The sequence below is a fragment of the Hipposideros armiger genome, unplaced genomic scaffold, assembly GCF_001890085.2.
Source record: "Hipposideros armiger isolate ML-2016 unplaced genomic scaffold, ASM189008v1 scaffold_126, whole genome shotgun sequence".
Classification (NCBI taxonomy): domain Eukaryota; kingdom Metazoa; phylum Chordata; class Mammalia; order Chiroptera; family Hipposideridae; genus Hipposideros; species Hipposideros armiger.
The window spans coordinates 1,383,396-1,395,588 of NW_017731476.1; the positions used below are offsets into that span (position 1 = coordinate 1,383,396).

Genomic DNA, 12,193 nt, shown 5'->3' on the forward strand with positions numbered 1-12,193 from the left:
CACAGCCCAAGGGGAGCTGCTTGGGAACGCCGTCAGGGCCCAGCATGCTGAGGGGAGCCCTTCGTCCGCCTCCGCCTGTGCACCAGCTGCACCCTCTCCTACTGCAGCTGGGCTTTCTCTGTGCAGCATCCTGGAAACCTGAACGCCCAACTCACCAGCTCTGCAGTCTGAGTGGGAAGGAATGAATCCCACAGATCTCCAGCCAGAAAAACCCCAAGAATTATTTGCATTGGAACTGAATCACAAGCCACCTTGTGCACCAGTCTGGGGTCAATGATTACTCAGCCTTAGTACCCTGGCCATCCCTGGACCAGTCACTTTGGCCAGAGGGAAGGAAGCCTCGGGATGGGTAAGCGCCAACCCATCCCTGTGGTTATCACAAAAAGAAAGGGGTGCGGGTACAGGGTCATGCTGTAACCACTCCATATACTAATATTATTGCTATGGACCAAATTGTGTCTCCCCCAAAAGTTCATATGTTGAATCCCTAACCCTCAGTGTGACTGTTCCTGCAGATAGGGTTTTTAGGAGGTAATTAAAGTTAAATAAGGTCATAAGGGTGGGATCCTAATCTGATAAGACTATAAGAAGAGAAGAAAAAGACACAGAGCTCTCCCTCTCTCTCTCTCTCTCTCTCTCTCTCTCTCTCTCTCTCTCTCTCTCTCTCCCCCTCTCCCCCTCTCCCCCTCCACCTCACCGCCACCATGTAAGGAAACAATAAGAAGGCAGCTGTCTGCAAGCCAAGAAGAGAGCCCTTGCCAAAAAATAACCCTGCTGACTCCTTGATCTCAGACTTCCAGCCTCTAGTACTGTGAGAAAATTAATGTCTGTGGTTTATGCCCCCTCTTCCCCTGAGTCTATGGTATTTTGTTATGAAAACCTGAGAAGGCTAAGACAGGTTTATCTGTATTAGTCAGGGTTCTCCAGAGAAACAGAACTCTGAATAATACAATTATTAATAACAGAAATAGCAATTATTTACATTTTAAAGGAACTTACCATCTAGCAGACCCGGTGCTAAGCTATCACAACCACCTTTTAACATCTCCATTTTCGACATGAGGAAAGAGCCACTGACCCATCACAGAGCTTGTTCATGGCTGAGTCAGGATTTGAACCTGGGCAGTGTAGCTCCACGGGGTAACAGAGCCACTTCTAAGTGATGGGTTGTTGTTTTTTAATTTTGTACTTTTCTGTGCTGATACTTTTTTTTTCTTTTTCCTTTTTAAAGGATTTTATTGGGCAGCAGTGTATTTCTCCAGGACCCATCTGCTCCAAATCAAGTAGTTGTTTCAATCTAGTTGTGGAGGGCACAGCTCCATGACCCATGCGGGGATCAAACCCGCAACCTTGGTGTTATGAGCCTGTGCTCTGACCGTTACCTGAGCTAACCGGTTGTCCCTGTACTGCTATTTTAAATGATCTATCAATTCTAGAATCTAGGAAAAATCAGAAAGCTCTTTCCATTTTGGAAATTTAAAAAAGAAGAAGGTAACAAAGCATCATGTTGGGGAGATGGTACGGTAAGAAGGAAAGGCATTAAAACATCTATAGAAATATGCGTGCTGACCTTTAGGTCCAGACCAAGTGCAGCCAGCGTTGCTGAATTAGGGTACATGGTGAGCTTCCTGCCCCTGGTGGTGTGCAAACCAAGGCTTGGCCACCTGTTGATGTGGGTGTATGGTTAGATTAATTGTGTGGTTGGACCGCAGAGCCATGGAGGCTACTTTTCTGCTGAGTGCCTGTGTGTCACTGATTTTTGGAAATATGTGGGAGGGCTTACCCTGGAAGGAGAGTATTAAGGGACTGACTGCTCGTGTTCCCCTCAATTTCATATGTTGAGGCTCTAACTCCCTTTGTGGCTGTATATGGAGATGGGGCCCCTAAAGAAGTCATTAAGGATTGGATTAGTATCCTTACAAATAGAAGAGACATGAGGGCGGGATCTCTCTCTCTCCCGACCCCCTCCTCTCTCTCCCTCTCTCTCTCCCTCTCTCTCTCTCCCTCTCTCTCTCTCTCTCTCTCTCTCTCTCTCTCTCTCCCTCTCCCTCCCTCCATATGCACCAAGGAAGAGCCACATGAGGACACAGCAAGAAAGTAGCCATCTGCAAACATGGAAGCAGGTTCTCACAGGAACCGAATCAGTCAGCATCTTAATCTTGGACTTCCCAGCCTGCAGAACTGTGGAAAACAACTGTCTGTTGTTTAAGACACTCAGTCTGAGGTATTCTGTTACAGCAGCCCAAGCTGAGACAGACAGTTAAGCAGGCACTTCTCCAAATCCAGGGTATCCAGGAGCTGAACCCCTGGCCTTGAGGTCCAGCCTCCAAGGTCCGGAGGGCAAGCTGATGAGGGTGGAGGGGGAGTTGCCCATCTCCTCCCTTCCTGTCGCCTCCAATTTTTCTCAGTTAATACAACAGACCTTCTCTGCACTGTCAAAGGTCTCAAGTCCAGTAGGGAAGGGACACACAGGATGGAAAGTAAAGCACTGGAGATGGTGGCATGCAATGAGTATCAGAGTGACTTCTTTCAGGGGGTGAAGGGAGCTTTCCAGCACTGATGTACTCTTCTCTGATAATTGTATCCAATTTTTTCTTCTGGGATATCACGCCTCCTCTATTCTCAGCCTCTTTCCCAGGGGAGCCCATGACGCTGTCCCAAGTCAATCCACTGTACACCCCAGACCATATTAATTCCTCCAAGCAGAGTACGTGACCCAGTCAGAGCCAATGAGACCCCATGAAACTTTTGATGGGCTGATTGGAGCAGGGAGACAGTGCTCTCTGCAGCTACTGCAGATACCTTGTGGCCACAATGGGAAACTTACTGCAGAAAGGAGTCAACATACAGGAAATGACCCAAGAGATGAATTGAGTCATTAGGAGTCAGGACTGCTTGATCTAGCTGTGCCTGAAATGAGACAATAGTTCCTTTTTGGTTTCAGCCAGTTTGGATCACTTTTCTTTCACTTGAAACTGAAAGAGTCCTTGACAGATATATTTCTCTGTGCCCAAAAGTGCTATAGTGATGGTCTGTACAAAGTGTTACAAAGCAGAAAGGAGGCGACTGCTAATTATGTGGCTGGAGGGGTGTGGGCACAGAGGGAAGGCTTCACAGAGGAGGGGTCACATGAATTGGACTTGGAAGGATGAAGACAAATTCATCTTGTTGCCAAGATAGGAGAGGCCATTGCAAAACTTTTCAAAGTTATGGATGAGGAAATTAAGAAATACACTTTTTTGACCCAGCAATTCCACTCTTGGGTATCTATCCAGAGAAACCCAAGATGCTAATTCGATGCTAAAGATGCTAAACCTCTATGTTTATTGCAGCACTATTTACAATAGCCAAGACTTGGAAACAACCGAAATGCTCATCAGTAGATGACTGGATTAAGAAACTGGGGTACATTTATACAATGGAGTATTACTCAGCTATAAAGAAGAATGAAATCGTACCATTTGCAACAATATGGATTGCCTAGAGACTGTTACGTGAAATAAGTCAGTCGGAGAAAGAGAAATACCATATGATCTCACTTATATGTGGAATCTGAAAAACTGAATGAACGAGCAAAATAAACAGAAATGGTCTCAGAGATATACAGGAAAAACTGATGGTTGCTGGTTGGGAGGCGGGTGGGGATGAGGGAGAAGGGGAAGGGATTAGACAGCATAAATAGGTAACTACAGTATTGCCACAGGGACATGAAAGACAGTTCGGGGAATGTAATTAATAATGTAAATATTTTGTAGGGTGTCAGATGGTCACACGTCTTGTTAGGGAGACCACTTCATGGATTGAGGTAGAGGCTTGATCACTGCACTGTACACCTGAAGCTGATGTTGTATAATATTGCATGTCAACTATAATTGAATATATATATAGCCACAAAAAAAAAAAGAAATACACTTTTTTTTTAAGACATACACTTCTCAATAGAGGACCAATGAGAAAAATCACACTGGAAAAATTAGGAAACATTTTGAATGATATAAAAAAGTATATATCAAAACTTGTGGGTTGCAGCTAAAACAATATCTAGAGGGAAAATTGTAGCCTTAAAAAAAATCATACATTAGAAAAGAAGAAAATGAATGTTCCTCGCGTCCCTCTCAAGAAGTTAGAAAAAAGAGCAACAAGAAAACACAGAAGAAAGTAAAAGAAGGGACATAAGATACAAACCGACTGAAAGAGGAAGGAAGCACACGCTGCAGGGAGTCAGCACGGCCCCAGCTGGGCCGTTGGTAAGCCAGGGACACGAGGCGTGACTGTAGCTCCTGTTCGGGAAATGAGTGCCTGACGTGGGTGGACTGGCTGCAGGAGGCCTCAGGGCAAGAGGGAAGTGGTGAGGCCATAGGCTGCAGGGGAAGGTTGTGCCAGGCCCCCGAGAAGCCTCCCTGCGGAGGGATGGGACCAGGACCCCACCCATGCCTGCTGCAAGCCGGTGAAGGTCCTACGCAGGGTAGTGGGCTGGGGCCATGCTGGGCTCTTGGAGACTCTCTTTGAAGAACCAAGGAGCTGTGGCCCAGATGCCTGGGCTGTTGAGAAAGGAGAATAAAAGCCACAAGGAGGTCAAGTTCAGTTTTCCAGGAACCAGCCTCTGTCACGGGGAACACTGCCACCACAGCTGCCTGCTGCCCACTGCCACCTTGGCACAGCCTCACTTCTCTTTCAGGGAGGGGCTCCCACACCCTGTGGGTGGTCTCTGAGGAGGCCCTCGGAGGTTGGGGGAGGTAGGTTTCTCAACCTCAGCGCTGTGGACATTTGGGCTGCATCATTCTTTGCTGTGGGGCTGTCCTGCGCATGTTAGACTATGGTGCAGCATCCTAGGCCTTCACCCACGAGATGCCAGCGGCACCTCTACCCAGATGTGACGGCCAACAGTGTCTCCAGACATTGCCAGGTATCCCCTGGAGGAGGCTACCCATCGGGAGGACCGTGGGTCTAGTGCATCCTCGGTTCTCCCAATGGCCTCTGAGTGGGCCCCCAGCCCTGAGGGCGGCCTGAACCCGGGCGAGGCCCTGCCCCTCTCAAGCCTCTACGGCCCCCACCTGCCATGGGGCTGGGAGACCCACACACAGGTGATAACAATGAGGAGCAAACGAGATCGTCGCACCTGGCAGAATCAGGGCTCAACAAACAGCAGAGGTTCCGGTTATGCTCCCCAGTGATAATTATTCCATCTGCTCCCGGGACCAGGCCAAAGGGGGAACGGTGGGTGCGGCTGGGTCCCCAGTATGGCCGCAGTCAGGGTCATCCTTGCCATGTCGCTTTCCCTCACCACCCTAAACTCACCCATTGGGAAGTCCTGCTGTCTCTACCTTCAAAACCCACCCAGAATCCGTGGCCATGACCACCCCACACCTGCCCCAAGCCCCCAGCCTCCTTCCCCTGCACAGTGACAGCACCTGCTAACCGGTTTCCCCACTTCTACCTTCGGGCCCCGAAAACATCCTGCTCTTCTCGCTGCAGAGGGATCATTTTAAAACAAAACTCAGGGTGACCAGGTAGCTCAGGTGGTTAGAGCGCAGTGCTCATAACACCAAGGTTGCCAGTTCGATTCCCACATGGGCCAGTGAGCTGCGCCCTCCACAACTAGATTGAAGACAACGACTAGACTTGAAGCTGATGGGTCCTGGAAAAACACACTGTTCCCCAATCAAGTTTAAAAAAAGAAAACACCTCAGGTCCTGTCACTTCCATGTCCTGAGCACTCCAAAGCCTCCCCGTCATTTGTACGATAAACCCAGACCTTACCGTGGCCAGCAGGCCCTCCATGCTGCTCACCTCAGAAGCCATCTCCTTCTCGCCCTCTGGGTCTTGCTGCTCCAGGCACACTGGCCTCTGCTTAGGGCTTTGCACTGGCTGTTCCCTCCACCTGGAAGGCTGTTCCCTCTGCCTGGGACATACCCCTTTCCCTTACCCCTTATCCGCCCCCCCACCCCACCCCGCATAACTGCATGGCTCATAGCCTTACTTCAGTCAAGCCTGTGTTCACACTGTCCCCTCCTCAGTGGGCCTTCCCTGGCCTCCTTCTACAGCAGCTCTCCCCGCTCCGTCCCCTGACCCCGCTGGCCTGTTCTGGGCCGTGCTCAATGTCATCCAACATCACACAGCGTGCTGCGTGACCATCACTTGACTGTCCCCCATACTGCAGTTTCATTAGGGAAGGGATTTTTCTGTTCTATTCTCGGCAGAACCCCAGTCCCTAAGGCAGTGCCTGGCACGTAGTAGGTACTCACTAAACATTTGTTGAATGATTGAATATTTCAGGGGCCTCCTCTCCACAGTCAGCACCCTTCCACCTCCACCCCTGCCAGCCTCGAGTCTGGCTGGCCTACAAGTTCCAAGGCCCTTTCCGTCTCAAAGGCCACGTGTGGCTCACACGGCTCTGCTTCTCCCTCCAGCATCCCCCCCACCTCACCCCTCTCACATCATGTGCTCCAGCCAGGTTGGGCTGTTTCCTCTGGGCCTTTGCACGTGATGAGCCCTCTGCCTGGTGTACTCTTTCCCCGGCCACCTCCTGGACTAGTTCTGGTCCTTCTGGTTTCAACAGCAATGTCACCTCCTGCAGGGAGCTTTCCTAGATGCCCCAAATCTGGGTGAGTTGTCCCTCCTGTGGGTCCACACTTCCCTCATCACGTCACGACCACACTGCATGATCAGTGCTCATATGCTTGACCTCAAGTTCCATCCAGGCAGCGGCCTGCGTTGGATGCCCCAGGGCCTAGAAATGTGATTTGAGTGAATCACTGGATGAACAAACACTCTGAATTAGCCTCAGTGGTCACTTCCTGTCTCCAGGTCCTCTCAGGGCCTGGGCAGGCCTCCCCGTCCTGAATCACTCTGGTAGGTGCCAGTCTCCTCTGATGCCATCTGAGGGAAGCATTTCCTTCCTGAGCTTGACAGCTCTTTTTAGAACCCTCAAAGGCACCTGGCTCTGTTCGTTTTATGGGCATTTGTGGGAGAACCTGGCCTAATGGGCACACCCAGAACCACCCCCAAAGGACTCACCGTGGGCACATCCTGGCATCATTTATTCCTCGGAGTGACCTCCACACCCATCGTCTCATTTCTGCCTCCTCAGAGCCCAGGGAGCTGGTCTGGCAAAGACTGACCTCTCTAGGCTGGAGGATGGAGTCAGGCAACCTAGGACGGACCAAGTTTTCCTTGGTGAGTGGAGGGGAGGATGGCTGCACACAGAGGCAGGCACGTCCCAGTTCACAGAGTCCAGACAGTTTCCCACAGGCCTTTTCCCCACCCTTACCCAACTTCCAATCATCGTAGACCAAGCACTTCATCACGTCCCTATAACCCACACGGAAATCTTGGAGCCCAACAGATAGGGTCCTTATCTCTCTAGAGTTAGAGTGAGGGACACATTGGGGGGCACAGATGTGCTTAGACAGGCATGTGCCACATACAGATGGAAACAGCTACAGATGGCCTGGCAGAGCACACACAGTGTATCGGACGCTAGTATTTTATTTAAGTCCCCAAAACAGCTCTAGGAGGCAGATGCACTGTTATCCCCACCTCACAGATAAAGAAACTGAAGAACAAATGCTTTAGGTAACTTGCCCATGGCTGTGCAAATAAGAAATGAAACGGGAATTCTAACCAGGACAGTTTGGCTCTAGGGCCTGAGCTGTTAACCACGACGCCAGAATCTTTTGCACAAATACCCATGCAAGCCCCCGTGTGTACATATGAGCAAAACTCGCATACGCACGTGCACATGACAGCACACCCTTGCTCACGCACCCACGTGCATAGACAGCCCAAGCCCACAGACACAGATTCCCTCATAGCACGAGACTCACCATGCACCATCCTGTAGGCCAGCAAGGACTCAGCCCGCTCACTCACAGACACTCTTCAATACATCCACCCCCAGCATGTACAGCCCTGCCTGCATAGAAAGCAAGCAACACCTCCCAGCAACCCAGGTGCACACTTGTGCAAGGACACACACATTGTCACGTAAACACACTTGCTTATGAACAAACATTTATTGAGCACCTACAATGTGCCAGGCATAGAACAGTGAAGAAACAGTTCCAGTGTGTGTAATCTAGCAGGACACATGCATGCATAGACATGCAAGTTCAATGTCAGGTCAGACAGGGGGTGGTTACTGAGTGCTTACTATGTGTCAGATGCAGCGCCGAACCCACCCATAGGTTAGGAGCCCCTGTGAGCAACAGCGCCCCATTTAACACATGTACACTCGTAAGTATATACCTCCCTCTCAGCAGGAGCCACAGGGCACAACCTGAGTCTTGGCAGGGGGTGGCCGAGGTGCAGGGAACAAAGATCAGTGTTATTTTCAGCATGCCCTGGGGTCCGGGGATTCCCAAGCTTCCCTCAATCCCCCTGGAACCAGACCATGATCCAAGAGACAAATGCCACATGCATTTGCAGACATGTGGACACCCCATATGGACTTATGAGGGTGCACGTGTGTGCAAGCCCCCCAGCACTTCCACGGGCCTTCCAGAGCCTCCCACCCGTTAGGACCCTCTGCCCTGAAGGCCTCAGCTCCGCCTCTCTTTCCCCATCTTGCACGTTAGGGAGCCGTGGCCCAGAGACACCTGTGTCTTCCAAGAGGCTGCACACTCAGGGAGGAAGGGCTGCAATGACTCGGCTTCCAGGCAGCTGCGGTGAGTTTCTGCAAAGACTCCCTTCCTCAAAGAGGCTCCTCTTTACTGAAAGTTCAGGCAGCTGTGGTTTCCCCACATTCACACCCGGGAAAGATCAGACTCACAAAAGTATTTACCAAGAGCTGTCCGTCAGTCAATCAACAAGCATTTACGGACAGCTGCAGCTTTCATACTGGGCTGGGCACAGTGTAGGGAAAGGGAGGGAGGAACTAACATAGTCCTTAGTCCCGCAAAAAGTCAGGGGCCACAAGGGAGCTGTGGTGAGCAGGAGAGGGTGGGGGTGGGGTAGAGGTGGGGATGGGGGTGTGCAGAGTGTTCCAGGCTGAGGGAGCTGTGTGCACCAAACCTGGCAGGGGGGAAAGCATCCTTGCGGCCCCCAAATCACAACTGGCAGTGTGCTGGTAAGCCGATAGTCAAATCCCAAAAAAGAAAAACCTGAGATGTGGTGTCTGCCACTTTCCGTGGTGTAAATACTCCCACCATAGCCAATTTCAAGCTGCCCACCTGACGTCACAGAACAGAGAACTGACAAGAGGTGTGCACAGGGGGTTCTCAGGAGCTGCTGTGTGTCGGCCTCAGCTCCCCACTGAGCCACAACCCCCTCTTCCCTGGGACACACGAATGGAACCAGAGCCTTGGTGCCCAGGACAGGGTGAGAGCTCCAGTTAGAGCGGCCAAGGTGGGAACAAAACCACTATTCCTCCTTCAAGGTATGTTCTGATTTGTCCTTTCATGAACTCAGTACCCACCCTGTGCTAGGTGTCCCGAGGTGTCTCAGGCCATCCCTACCTGAGCTGATGGGGAGCACAGGTGCAGAGGCCTGGGGGGAGGGAGGGTGGGGGCAGAGATCTTCCTGGAGGAGGTGGCGTCTAAGTGGAAACGTAATGGAGTGCCTGCAGTAAGGCTACAAAATAGTTATTTCCAAGCAGAGGAAACGGCATGTGCCACGGCTTAGCGAGCTGATGTACTTTTTTGGTTAACACAACAAAAGCATCCTGTGTGACAGACTTCTTAAACGAGCCAGCACTGTGTAAGCACATGTCCTCACTCATTGAATCCTCAGATGACCCTATGAGGTAGTTAACCATTTTTGACCCCATTGTACAGATGGGACAACCGAGACCAGGAGAAGTTAAGTCAACGTGGCCACGATCGCAGGTTCGCTCCGCCTCCCTACTTACCCTGCCCCTAAGCATCTGAAGTGGGCATGGCTTGGGGAAATTTTAGGGGGTAACCAGACACGGCAACCAACTGTAGGTTTAGTTTGGGGTTTAATTAAATGTCAGAGTGTGGGAAGTGGCCAGTTCAGCTAAAGCATGCTCCCCTCACCCCCTTCACACACAAATAAGGCAAGACCCACACAAAAAATCCAGTGTGGAAATAAGTGTTCACCAAGATGTCAACCAGCCAATCAACAAACATGTGGCGACATCTTCATGTCTTGGCCAGGACTCAGATGCTCAGGCTGTGAGGGGGTAGAGGGAGCCCTTGGTCACCTTTTGTTTTGTTTTATTTTTTTCACTGACCACTTCATTTGGGCCAGGTCCTGGGCTAGGGCTGGAGACACAAGAAGAAATAATGATAGTTCCTACCCTCAAGGAGTCTAGTAAGAGTCACACGGGTAGTGATTTGATGTGTGTTCAAATTAGTCCATTACTAAAAACAAAAAATAAAATTGCATATTACAACAAGTGATAATAAAGGGATGTGCACAAAAAAGAGAACAATTCTGCCCTGTGGTTTGGTAACGTTTCGGAGAAATGACCACTGTAACTGGGTCTTAAAAGACGATGTCTCATTAGTGGTTACCAGGGAATGGGGGGAGGGGAAACTGGGGGTGCTGTTGGGTTAAGGGTTTCTTTGTGAAGGGTGGTGATGGGTGGTAATGGAATTAGAGAGTGGTGATGGGTGTGCAACATTTGGAATATACGAAAGCCCACTACATTGTATATTCTTAAATGATTGAAATGGAAAATTTTGTGTTATGTGAATTCTAGCTCAATAAAAAAACAAAAAATAAGTTGTTTCAACCAGGAGCCTTGTGGTTGCAAGTGAGAGAACTAGCTTTTTAAAATGGGTTTACTGGCTCACAAAATAACATTTTTAAATTCAAGAAATAGTTTCCGGCACGGATGAATCAGGGTGCTCAGATAATTTTTTTTTTTTCAGATTGGAAGTATCCACCTCTGGGATCTGCTTTCTTGTGTGTTGACCTCGTTTCTCAAATGGCTGAGTGATACTCAATGGTGACAAAAAAGAAAAAAAAGAAAAGAAATAAAAATAAAAAGAATAAATAAAGAAAAAAAATTCTCTCAAAAGTCCAGGCTTACAACCCACCAGATTAGGAAGCACAAAGAAAAGAACAGACCTTTTTTCCAGTGGTCCCAATGATCATACCAGGAAAGGCTCTAATTGGTCAGTTTTAATCACATGCCTGTCCCTAAACCAATCACAAGATAAATGGGGGAAGAAATGTTCTGACTGGCCAAGCCAGAGTCACGTGCCCTATTGGAAAGCTGGGAGTGAATTTAGGTCATGGAAACAACTTGAACTAAGAGTAGGGAGAGATTGTCTCCAAGAAGACCAGGTGCTATTATCAGAAAAAGAGTGAGTGGATGCTGGGTAGACGTAACTGGAGTCCCTCTGCCTGAGGATGGAGGGGCCTGATGGAGAAGTGGGGGAGGGCATGCTTGGTAGAGGGAAGAGCATGAGTAAAGGCTTGGGGGTTTGCAAATGTGTAGTATAGTCTGGGTACATTGGCCAGGTCATGGTGTCTAGGGTCACAGGTCATGGTGTCTAGAGGTGACAGGTCATGGTATCTAGGGGCGGCAGGTCATGATATCCCGAGAATGGACAGGTCAAGGTGTCTCTGGGTACCCAGAAACGATTCTGACATCAATTCCAATGTGTGTGTGTGTGTGTGTGTGTGTGCGTGTGCGCACGCACGCGCATGTGTTTCCACACCATCAAGCAATTAATTCAGTGCTGACACTATCTACCTGGAGTTGGGATCAGATCCCGCAGGTGGAGGGCTCAGCCCTACACCTCAGACACCAGTTGTTAAATTCAGGTTGTCTGTCACCTGTGCTTCTGACCAACCAGCAATAGGTAGAAAGTTCCAACACCCCCCTCCTGAGGTAAGTTAATTTGCCAGAGTGGCTCACAAACTCAGAGAAACTTTTACTTATTAGATCACTGGTTTATTATGAAGGGATACAGCTCAGGAACAGCCTGATGGCAAGTTATGTGAGAAGGGGCTCAGAGCCTCCGTGCCCCCCCAGAGTTTACCCATCTCCCAGCACTTCCACACGGTCACCAACCCGGAAGTCCCCCCAAACCACATCGTTTAGGTTTTGATGGAAGCTTCATTACATATGCATGATTGATTAAATCATTGGCCTATGGTGATTGAACTCTATCTTTGGCCTCTCTCCCCTCCCCAGAGGCTAAGGGGTAAGACTGACAGTTTCCCTCTAATCACATGGTTGATTCCCCTGGCTATCAGCCCTCATTTTTAGGTCACCTAG

General features: G+C 49.7%; 1 long non-coding RNA gene across 1 annotated transcript; it reads left to right on the top strand.

Moving 5' to 3' along the window:
• The first annotated feature begins 8,601 nt into the window (after positions 1–8,601).
• On the top strand, positions 8,602–10,914 carry LOC109385866 (uncharacterized). The gene is made up of 3 exons (XR_002124693.1): positions 8,602–8,666; positions 9,212–9,376; positions 10,836–10,914. It is a non-coding gene; the product is annotated as an uncharacterized LOC109385866 (long non-coding RNA).
• Positions 10,915–12,193: the final 1,279 nt, after the last annotated feature.